Genomic DNA, 9998 nt, shown 5'->3' with positions numbered 1-9998 from the left:
GTGTCCTTGCCACTTTGTTTGTTCATTAACCCTGCTCATTTGTGTGTCCTAACATAAATGTGAACCTTGAGGGCACTGGCACCACAACCATATCCCTGGTCCTTTAGATGCTGAAAATGAGATTAAACAATCTACACCATAAACTCCAGAATGTGGCCATTCAGAAATAATGGTTTTATTAGGCATGTGCATAAACATTATTTTGGTTTAATTTTTTTTTTTTTTTGGGGGGGGGTCCCCATTAGTTTTCCATTTGTTGCTTATTCAAAATGAAAGAAAATGAAACGGACAACAAATGAAATTTTAAAATGTTGAAAAAAAAAAAAACCCTAAATGAAATACAGACCAAACCAAAGAAAAAAATGTCAAGCCCCACTGGAGAAAAAAGACTCTCCTCAGTCTCCTGGGCCTCCCATTCAAACCCTCTTAGCATAATTTTCTTACTCTTCACGGGGTAAGAGCGATTCCTGGTCACTTCTGCTCTACCAGAGGGATGTTTAGTAATGGCATCATTATTAATTTCTTCCATACAAAATAGTGCTGGCCAGGCCCAGACTGATACCATTTTTTATGGAAAAAATCAACAATTGTGCCATTTGTAAGAATACCTCTGGAGGGGCAGGAGTGATTGGGAATTGTTCCTGCCCCATGAAGAAAAAGAAAATTTATTAGGTATGTGCAGAAGAAAAAAATTCATTTCGGATCATTCATTCATTTTGTGGAGACTCAGATTCATTTCATTAGATGCAAAATGAAAAAAAAATTATTTGTTTATTTGTTTTATTAGTTCATTCGTTTTCCTTTCAAGTCAATGTGGGAAGCATTGCAATTTATTTTGGGCTCCAGAATAGTGGTTTTCTTATCAGTTCTCATGAAACTTGAGGGAAGATATCATCAGAGGTTGCTCCAAGGGACTTACACTGTGGGAAAGTGGAACCAAAAGTGGCATAAGTGGCCTAAGGCTTTGCAAAGGAGTACCAGCATTGGCAGGAGTTCTCCAAAAGACAATGAGAGCAGCAACTGAAGCATTAAGAGGAGGAAGAACACCCCAAAATGCCAAAAGAGGACACCAGTAATAGCAACATGAACCCCTGATGGCATCATGAGGGACAAAGTGGCATCAGCACCCTAAGGCACCATGAAGAGGAAACAGGTGGCAGAAAAAATCCCGAGGAGCAGATAAAGGGACCAGTGGTGGTGTTGGGGAAATAGCAGGCTGAAGCAGGATATGTCAAGCCCCAGTGGTTGTGGTTGGAACATGGCAGGCTGAAGCAGGATGTGCCAGGCCCTGCTAGTTATTAGAGACGCGCATTTGGGAGAAACTAAATAGGAAATGGCAACAAAATTTCCTATATTGTTTCGGTTTGTTTTCAAAATGAAACAATTTAAATTCTGTTAGGATTTGGTTTAGTTTTGAAAGTAAAAAAAAAAGTCACACTTTGGGCCTACGCCTAGATCCAATTCTGGGGCCTTGCCGAGGGAATAGGCTGAGGCCCAAAGCAGGGGGCCATGGTCTATGTCTGAGTGCAATGCCGGGGTCTTGGCCTATGTCCGAGCCCAATGCCAGGGCCTCAGCAAAGACCTGAGCCTGATGCCAGAGCCTTGACTGAGACCCGAGCAAAGGCCTAGGCTGGAAAATGTTGACAGAGTCAGTAAATTTCTTGACCCCCATTTAGTTTATCTGTTAGAGATCTGATACCACAGCCAGTCCTAGGCCCAATAACTGACCTGGCCTGGAGGCCAGGTCCCAATGCCTGACGCCAGGGTCTGGTCTAGAGAATAGGTTTTGAAGCCTGAGCCTCAGCCCAGGCTGGGTCCCAAAATCTTGGCAATAGTCTAGACCAAGTCCCGGGCCCAAGCTCAACTCTGAGGCCTGGTATAGAGGTAGGGTTCTGATGCCTTGCCTCAGCCCAGGCCCCGGCTCAACACCAGGACCCAGTCCAGAGGCCAGGTCCTAATGACTGGGAATTGGGCCAGGCCAGGTTTAGATGCCGGGGACTCAGCTCAGGATCAGGCCCATTCCCAGAAGCTGGAGCCCATGCCACATTTTCATCTTCTGACTTCTTTCTTATTCAAATAACTGTGTTCACTGGGGATGCGCTGGGGTAAATCAACTCTAGCACTTCCCACTCAGTGGAGGGTGCCATTTTGGTATATGGCCTGGGTCCCAGCATCAGGCCTGGGTTTGTGCCGAAACCAAGGTATTGGGACTTGGCCTAAGGGCTGGGCCAAGCATTAGGCCTGGGCCTTGGCCCTAACCTAGGCCAGGGCTCACACTTCGGTACCCAGCCTCCTGGTTAAGCCCTGGCATCAGGCCTGGGCTTGAGCTGAGACCCAGGAGTAAGGGCTCATCATCTGGGCTGAAGCAGGATGTGGTTGTACTGGGGACATAGAATGTATCAATATTCTGTGTATATCGTCTAGGGATGTGAATCGTGCTTCTGACGATTGAAAATATCGTACGATATTTTCAAAATCGTCAGAAATCTGGGGCTCCCTGAAACTGATAGGAAAACCCCACTAAAATTGTTCGTGGGGTTCTCTTATCTTTAAAAATGGCGCGGGCCATCGAGTGCGCCTACCATGTGACAGGGGCCGGCCAATGGCACGGATACCCTGTCACAAGGAAAGGGCAAAAGCCATCAGCGCCATTTTTATTAGTGGCAGCCGATGGCCCAAGAGCGGAAGATCGCTCCAGAGACCCCCACTGGACCACCAGGTACCTGTAAAAAGTTTTTTGGGGGGTCGGGAGTGTGGGGGAAGCTAAGGGATTAGTTTTAAAGGGTCGGGGTGGGTTTTTTGTTCATCGGCTCGGGCGCAGCCGATAAAAAAAAAAACCCAATCGGGCCAGACAAAAAAAAAAATCACAATATGAATCAGAACCGGAATCAGAACCGATTCTGGTTCCGATTCACATCTCTAATATCGTCCCTTGTGCTGGCATTTCAGGCCTAGGAGGCAGATGCAGAACATTTAAAGGAATGGCGCCCAAGTGCTGGTGTTGGTGCCATGGCAGGTATCAAGATTCTGTGTGTCTGGGCTCCTATATGGCATTTCGGTCCTAGGAAGTAGAAGCAGCATATATTATGGAGGAATGTGGCCCATGTGCTGATATTGGGGACACTTACAAATAACCATAACAATCCCAATGAAAAATATATACATGAAACTGAAAGATCGGGCAAATATCAATTCAAACTATGGAAGGATATATTTAGAGACCTTAAGATGGTAGAGTGAAAAAGGGATCGCTCAAGTATGTGCCACGTTTTACAAGAAATGGGAACACCAAGGCATTTAGCTTTCACTCCATACATTGAACCATGGGTCTCATTGCCCACCATGTTTCAATTGTTTTCTAAAAAGTTTTAAATTGCAAATTAAAATGATAAACACGTGTGTCGCTCCCAAATCCTTCTAAAAAATACTTTACTTATCTTAATTTTAAGAGGGTTTTTTTGTGTTCAGTTCCTCTGCCCGACACATTGTGTGTTTCACATTTACTTTAGGGACAGTTATGATTTCTCAGTTCATACTGTTCATAATTTTAAAAAGGACCAGCCAAACAATTTGGGACAAACTCCAACAGGTAACAGTTACTGGGGACATGGCAGGTATCAGGATTCTATTTGTTTAGGCCCTTATGCTGACTTTTCAGGCTTAGGAGGCAAAAGCAGAATGTGCGTGTTACCCTCCACGGACTTCAAAGATGCGGCCGAACGTTGCCATGCCGCGGCAGAGATGAGCTACACTATAGCCTTTTCTTTAAAGGGCCCCGGCAGGAATTCTCTGTGGCACGGGTGAAGGACGTCATCAAGCTGCCCTTACTTAAGGGCAGCCTGACCTGCTGTCTATGCCTCAGCTACAGGTCTCCTGTCTGACGTGTTTTCCTGCTGGTTGCCTGTTTGCCCTGATTTGGATTGTGCCTGGATTCTTCTCTTGCTTGCCGCCTACCCTGGATTTGGACCGTGCCTTGGACTCTTCTCTGCCTGCTTCCTGCCCTGATTTGTATTTGGACTTGGACCCTACTTTGCTTACTGTTGACCTGATTCGGACTGTGTCTATCAGGCCTCGTACCAAGCCCCTGGTCTTTGAAAGAGTATCCGCCTGCTGACCCCAAGAATCTTTGGGGCACCTCTGTTGGCCTCCCCATCTTGTCGCAGCCCAAGGGTCCACATAAGTAGCAGTGTTTGTACAGAGGTTGGTGTTACCTAAGGTAGTGTCTGGGACATGGCAGGCAGATGCAGTCAGTGAATATCATTGGATGATTAGATATATGCCCCAGTGGTTCTATTGTGGCAAAGCAGTCAGTGGGATGTCACTGGATGTGCTTGTAGGCCCCAGGCAGATGCAGTCAATGGATGTCAATGGATGACTAGATATAGTTCCCAGTGCTGGTATTCAGAGAAAGGCAGGCAGATGAAATCAGTGAATGTCTCTGGATGACTGGATGTACACTCTAGCGGTGGTATTCGCAGCACAGCAGGCAGAATTACTCAGTGGATGTCAGGGATAACTGGATGTAGGGCCAGTGCTGGTATTTGGGGCAAGGCAGGCAGATGCTGTTAGTGGATGTCAGTGGATGACTGGATGTACTTGTAGGCCCCAGCAGTTGAGTTTGGTGCACGACAGGCAGATGCAGTCAGTGGATGTACTGGTAGGCCCTAGTGGTGGTGTTCAGAGCAAAGTAGGCAGACAGGCAGAGCAGCAAGGCCTTCAAATTGCTTTCATTCATCTTGCCACACACATGGCAAATCTGGAACCCCCAAAAAAGGCAGATTGATTATGAGGAGCATTAGCTTTTCCATCAAGTGTGGTAACATACTTAAGCGATGAGGTCTGAAGATCACTGAAGAGACTCATTCACTGGGCATACTAGTTGGTGGGGAAGACAGATAGCGCTGATCCACTCTAGCTAGTTCTGGTGCATTTATGGGCCCAATATACCAGCACATCTGTGTCCATGTCCTCAATAGTCTCTGTGAGATAGCATGTCACAGAGATTTGTCCTGCTGTTCTTTGCTCAGGTAGGGTATGTATCTTTCTTCCCAACTGCTTTAACAACCACCTGTGCCAGAAATGAAGATTCTTTATGGGCAGCATGGCTTTGGAGTGTTGAATTGGAGGAGGAGGAGAAACTAGGTGTCAGTGACAGTTTGCTGCTCCTAGTTGCACTGTTGTCTGATGTGCCCACTGTTAGTGTTTCCTCTTCTGCTACATCCCTCCTGTGCCTCACTCTCTGGTACTCTTACTCACAAAGCTCTGTCAGCATGCTCTTCATATGCTGGCCTGGTGGGTAAGTCTCCCTTTCACAATGGGATCACATAATGTAGCGAGCATGTATGTGCTGTTTTTTGATGAGAGGTCCTAGTCTCTCTGCCACCTGCTTTTGCGCAGCACCTCATCTGTCAATCCCTCTTCCTCTTTAAAGCCCTCCAACTTTTCCTCCAGGATGTTTGCTATGGGGATAGCATCATCTAAGGTGGCACTTCTGCTACTCAGCTCCTCCATGACATCCTTAAAGGGCTTCAGGAATTTCACCAACTGTCTCATGACTGCCCAGTCATGGTACCCTAGGAGACCCTGCATACCTATCTCCATTTCCCGAGACAAATCATGAAGGGGTGTCTCCTGCTCCACTAGCCTCTGCAGCATCAGGCAGGTGGAATTCTAGCAGGTGCCCACTTCTTGAATGAGTCGCTTGTTTGACATCTCAAAATCATCCTGTTTTTCAAGGAGAAGCTGTCCTGCCTTCACACGTCTGTGGAAGTGCCCAGCTATTTTCTTCTATTAGCTCCTGCAATTAGATATTCTCTAGGTCCCTGCCCCCCAGCTCCAGGGCCTTCTTCACTACTAGGTGCAGAGTGTGAGCAAGACACCGTACACCCTGATATCCCCAGTTGGATATTTCCTTTATCATGTTTGAGGCATTGTCTGTCATGATAAAAAAAACCTGTGTTATGACTTCTGGCTCTCTCGTCCAGCTGCCAGTCCTCCAGCATCTGTTTAAGGAGGTATGGGCCTCATCCATCAAGTGAGTATGCAGCAAATCCCACCTGCACCCCTGATACTCTTTCCCCTATGGAACTGTTGTTTGCCCAACCTCAGCCAGGTTCAATTAGTGTGCCATCAGAGAAAGAAAGTGTGACTTGTTTGTAGCTGTCTAGATGACACTCCTCTCTGTGTTGGCCAACAGCACCTGGATGCGACTACGGCACTACTTGTACAGGTTGGTGAAGGACCTTTCTAATAAAGGGGGTTCTGGAGGGCACTTTGTGGTTTGGCACTAACACTTGCAGGGGCTACAAGTGTTAGTGCCATTCTCCATTACCTGCAGGGGCTGGTCATCGAGGGCAGTCATTGCATCAGTGCTCTTTGTCAGCACGTTAGATGCTGCCTGCCTCTTTCCCCAGGATAATGCCGCTTAACGCCCATTCCATTTCCTCCACTGTGGGACTGCTGGCCTGCACCTGATTAGTGGAAGGAGCTGAGGACATGGGAGCAGCTTGAGTAGCACTTGTCATCTTTTCAAACAGTGTCCTCTGGATGGAAGAAGGGATGCCCTGACTAATTCTACTGCAACCATCCCCAGCTGACTGTTGAATGGGGATGCTGCTTCTACAGGTGATGCAACATCCCAGCATTTGTTAAATGGCCCACTTGCTTGCCTCAGCTGATGTCCCTGGCACAATAATTACAGTGAGCCAAGCGTGGGTCCTCCCTCACTTGAAAATGCCTCCAGTTCACTGATTTCTTTCATGATCCCTTGCCTGTGTTTTCATTTTTGGGGGTGGATGATGCTGGCACTGAAGTAGAGGTGGAGGTGGGTGGACTCTGAGAAACACTGGCACTCATGTGATCTTCTTGGTGTTTGGGTACCTGCCAGGTTCTTCTAGCCTGGTTTGGCCACATTGGAAACAGGATGCTGGGCTTGATGGACCCTTGGTCTGATCCAGTATGGCAATTTCTTAGGTTCTTATCCTCTGTTCCTGCACTGTCACCTGCTCTCCCTCACCAACATCAACTCCTGCCTCTCTCTCTCTTTCATCACTGACGTAGAGGCTAAGACACTGCTAAGTAATGCTCTAATGCTCCAAAACTCAATTGCTCAGCTAACAGCTTTACCATCTCTTCTTCTTCTGGGAATCCTTTAAAAGGAGATTCAGCTTCATATTCTGATGAGGTTTCTGCCAGTACTGCTTTTACTGCCTCTTCAGCGCTAACTAATGAAGATTGCGCTGCTGGTGCTTTTAGGACTTCCACTTCTACTGCCTTGTGCCTAAGGAAAAGACAGAATTGAAAAGATAGTTTATAAATAAGATCTATTATGGATCTTGGCATCTCTCTCCCATATTTACTTAAGATTATAGAACAATTTACAAACCTATGAGGATATAAAATCAATTAGAGTAAATCTACTTTTCTTTCCTAGACAGGACACGTTTCAAAAGCATTTCCTTGGTTAAAACAGTGTTTTACCCACAGAAATGGGCTTTTAAAATTACCCTCCTGATATGCAGGTAAACCCACCCATATATGTCCTGTTCCCACACAAGTTTATCCAGACTGAATGGAGGGGTTTTGCATCATACTTTTTTAACATTTATTTTAAAAATTTCTGGGTACATTGTTAGCAGATATAATTGTGTGCAGATAGATTGGTGAGATAATTTTCAAAGTGAGCTTGTGCATGTAAATCCATTTTGAAAATTGGTGTAACTTATATGAATATTTCTCAACTAGCCTTTGTGCAATATTACAAAATTACCCCATAAATGTTCATCACATCAGGAGTAGCATTTCCCTGTTTCCAATTCAGTGAATTTCGGAAAGACTTATAATACACTGGTGTTTCCTTTTCTAATGACTTGGAGAGGAGAATTTCAACCAATGCCAGGAATCTTGAACAAAGATTTAGTATTGACTATTAAAATCATCTCCATTACAGATCTGGTGGGGGAAAGTAGAAACAAATCATATATATTGCACTGATCGTAATTTAAACATTTAGCATGCTGCCGATTCTTTTTCCAGCACCATTTTACAAATCCTTAGATAATACATGCACAAGATTCTTAAGGAAGGGGGAAAAAAACCCCTAAAATTTGCTAGGAATAAGGTGGGGGAATACCATTATCCCAAATTTTATGAATATCATCAGGTTTATATTTTAAGACAGAGAGGGTTACAGTCATATTCATAAATGGTTAAAAGTAGGTAAAGAAATAGCCTTGCCCATTATGGGGCAGATTTTAAAAGCTTACGTGCATGGGGGGAGGGGGGGTTAAGCTTGCTGGGCCTATTTTCAAAAGGCCCGGCGGCGCGTGTAAAGCCCTGGGACGTGTGTAAGTCCCGGAGCTTGAAAAAATGGGCAGGGCGGGGCGTGACCAGAGGCCTCTGCAAGGCCGTTAGGCCAGGGGATTGCACGCGGGCAAGTTATGCCTGCCTGTGAAACAAATGTTTGGGGGGGGGGGGGGTTCGGGCTGGGGGCACGACAGGTAGGGGAAGGGAGGGGAAGGTGGGGGGGAAAGGGAATGGGGAAAGCCAGCTGGTCGCCCCGAGGGCTCGGCGTGTGCAAGTTGCACTAGTGTGCACCCCCTTGCGCGCTCCGACCCCTGATTTTATAACATGCGTGCAGCTGCACACGCATGTTATAAAACCGGGCGTCCATTTGTGCGCGCCGCGTAGTGTGCACAAAAGTACCCTGCTTGCGTAGATTTAAAAATCCGGCCCTATATTAACAGGTTTCCCAAATCTTCAGTCATCTCAATAAATCAGAAATCACCCAGTGAAAGAATTCACCATAACAGCTTTTCAGAAGCTTAAGTTCTTAGCAGAGGTAAAATAAAATGATTGACTTCTGCCATCATTATGGTGTAATCCTTTGTTTAAGATTAATAAGACAAATGTCAGTTGGCTTTGGCAAAATTATAGTGAATGGCATTTAAAGGAAATCTGGTCAGTTGATGATAAGAAGGATAAATCATGTTATCTCCCCCACATATAATATTTTAAATGGGTACAGTTAAGCTGCTTAATAAAAAGTGATGTTCTACCATCTAAACTGAATGATTCTCTTGATGTTTGGGAATTGTGCTTAGCAATCATGGATTTACCTAAAATTGTGTCAGGATTTGTAAACTCCTATGCCAGAATGAAAATATTTACAGTGTTAGAAAGCATTTAGCAAAATGATTGAGGGTAACAACTTATAGAGAAACAGTGGAAAGTGTTTTGGGGCAAATCCATGCACATTTCTCTGACAGCTTCCATAAACCCAATGCTTATATTTCATAGCACATTGAGATCTGAATGCCGATTTTAAAGTATCTAAAGTAGGTAAGGCACACAGTGAAGCCTCTTAGGTTTGCAAGCATGAACTAGGAACTATTTCCTATATGTTATATAAGGGTTTTTTTGATAGTCACTTGTATCAGATGCCTGTTTGGAATTTGCAATTATAATATGAAGATCTTCCATTTTCTCAGTGTGTCTGCAGTGAAGGAAAATGCTATTGGATTTTTACTAGCTTGGTCATTGAAGGTTATTGTAAGTAGCTGGAAACGTAGCTCCAAAATTACTTTTGCTATCATGGTGGAATGTGGTAATTTCAACCTATAAATATACGATGGTTAAGGAAGAAAGGACCAATAGACAGTTTTCTGCTAAGATGCTATGAAACTTTCTGTACTTGTATTTACATCAGACAACCATCATATTACCTAGTGACTGTTCAATATTGCTACATTCTTGCAATTTTCTTTTGTTTTTTTCTTTTCTATATTTTATGCACGGAATTGGAGCAATGAAACAATAAAATACATGTGAACAGTAGAAAACTGAATATATTTGCACAGCTGCAACCAGTAGTCATTGGCATACTGTATAGGGCCATCTGTTCACAATTATTTTGGACGGCTCTTAACTCTTGCATAGGCTTTTGGCTTGGGGCATGCTTATAGTTGCATAAACAAAATGCGCTTTGCTTCAATGACTGA

The sequence above is a fragment of the Rhinatrema bivittatum genome, chromosome 1, assembly GCF_901001135.1.
Source record: "Rhinatrema bivittatum chromosome 1, aRhiBiv1.1, whole genome shotgun sequence".
NCBI lineage: Eukaryota > Metazoa > Chordata > Amphibia > Gymnophiona > Rhinatrematidae > Rhinatrema > Rhinatrema bivittatum.
The sequence above is the reverse complement of the archived record's forward strand: the minus strand, read 5'-3'. Positions refer to the sequence as shown.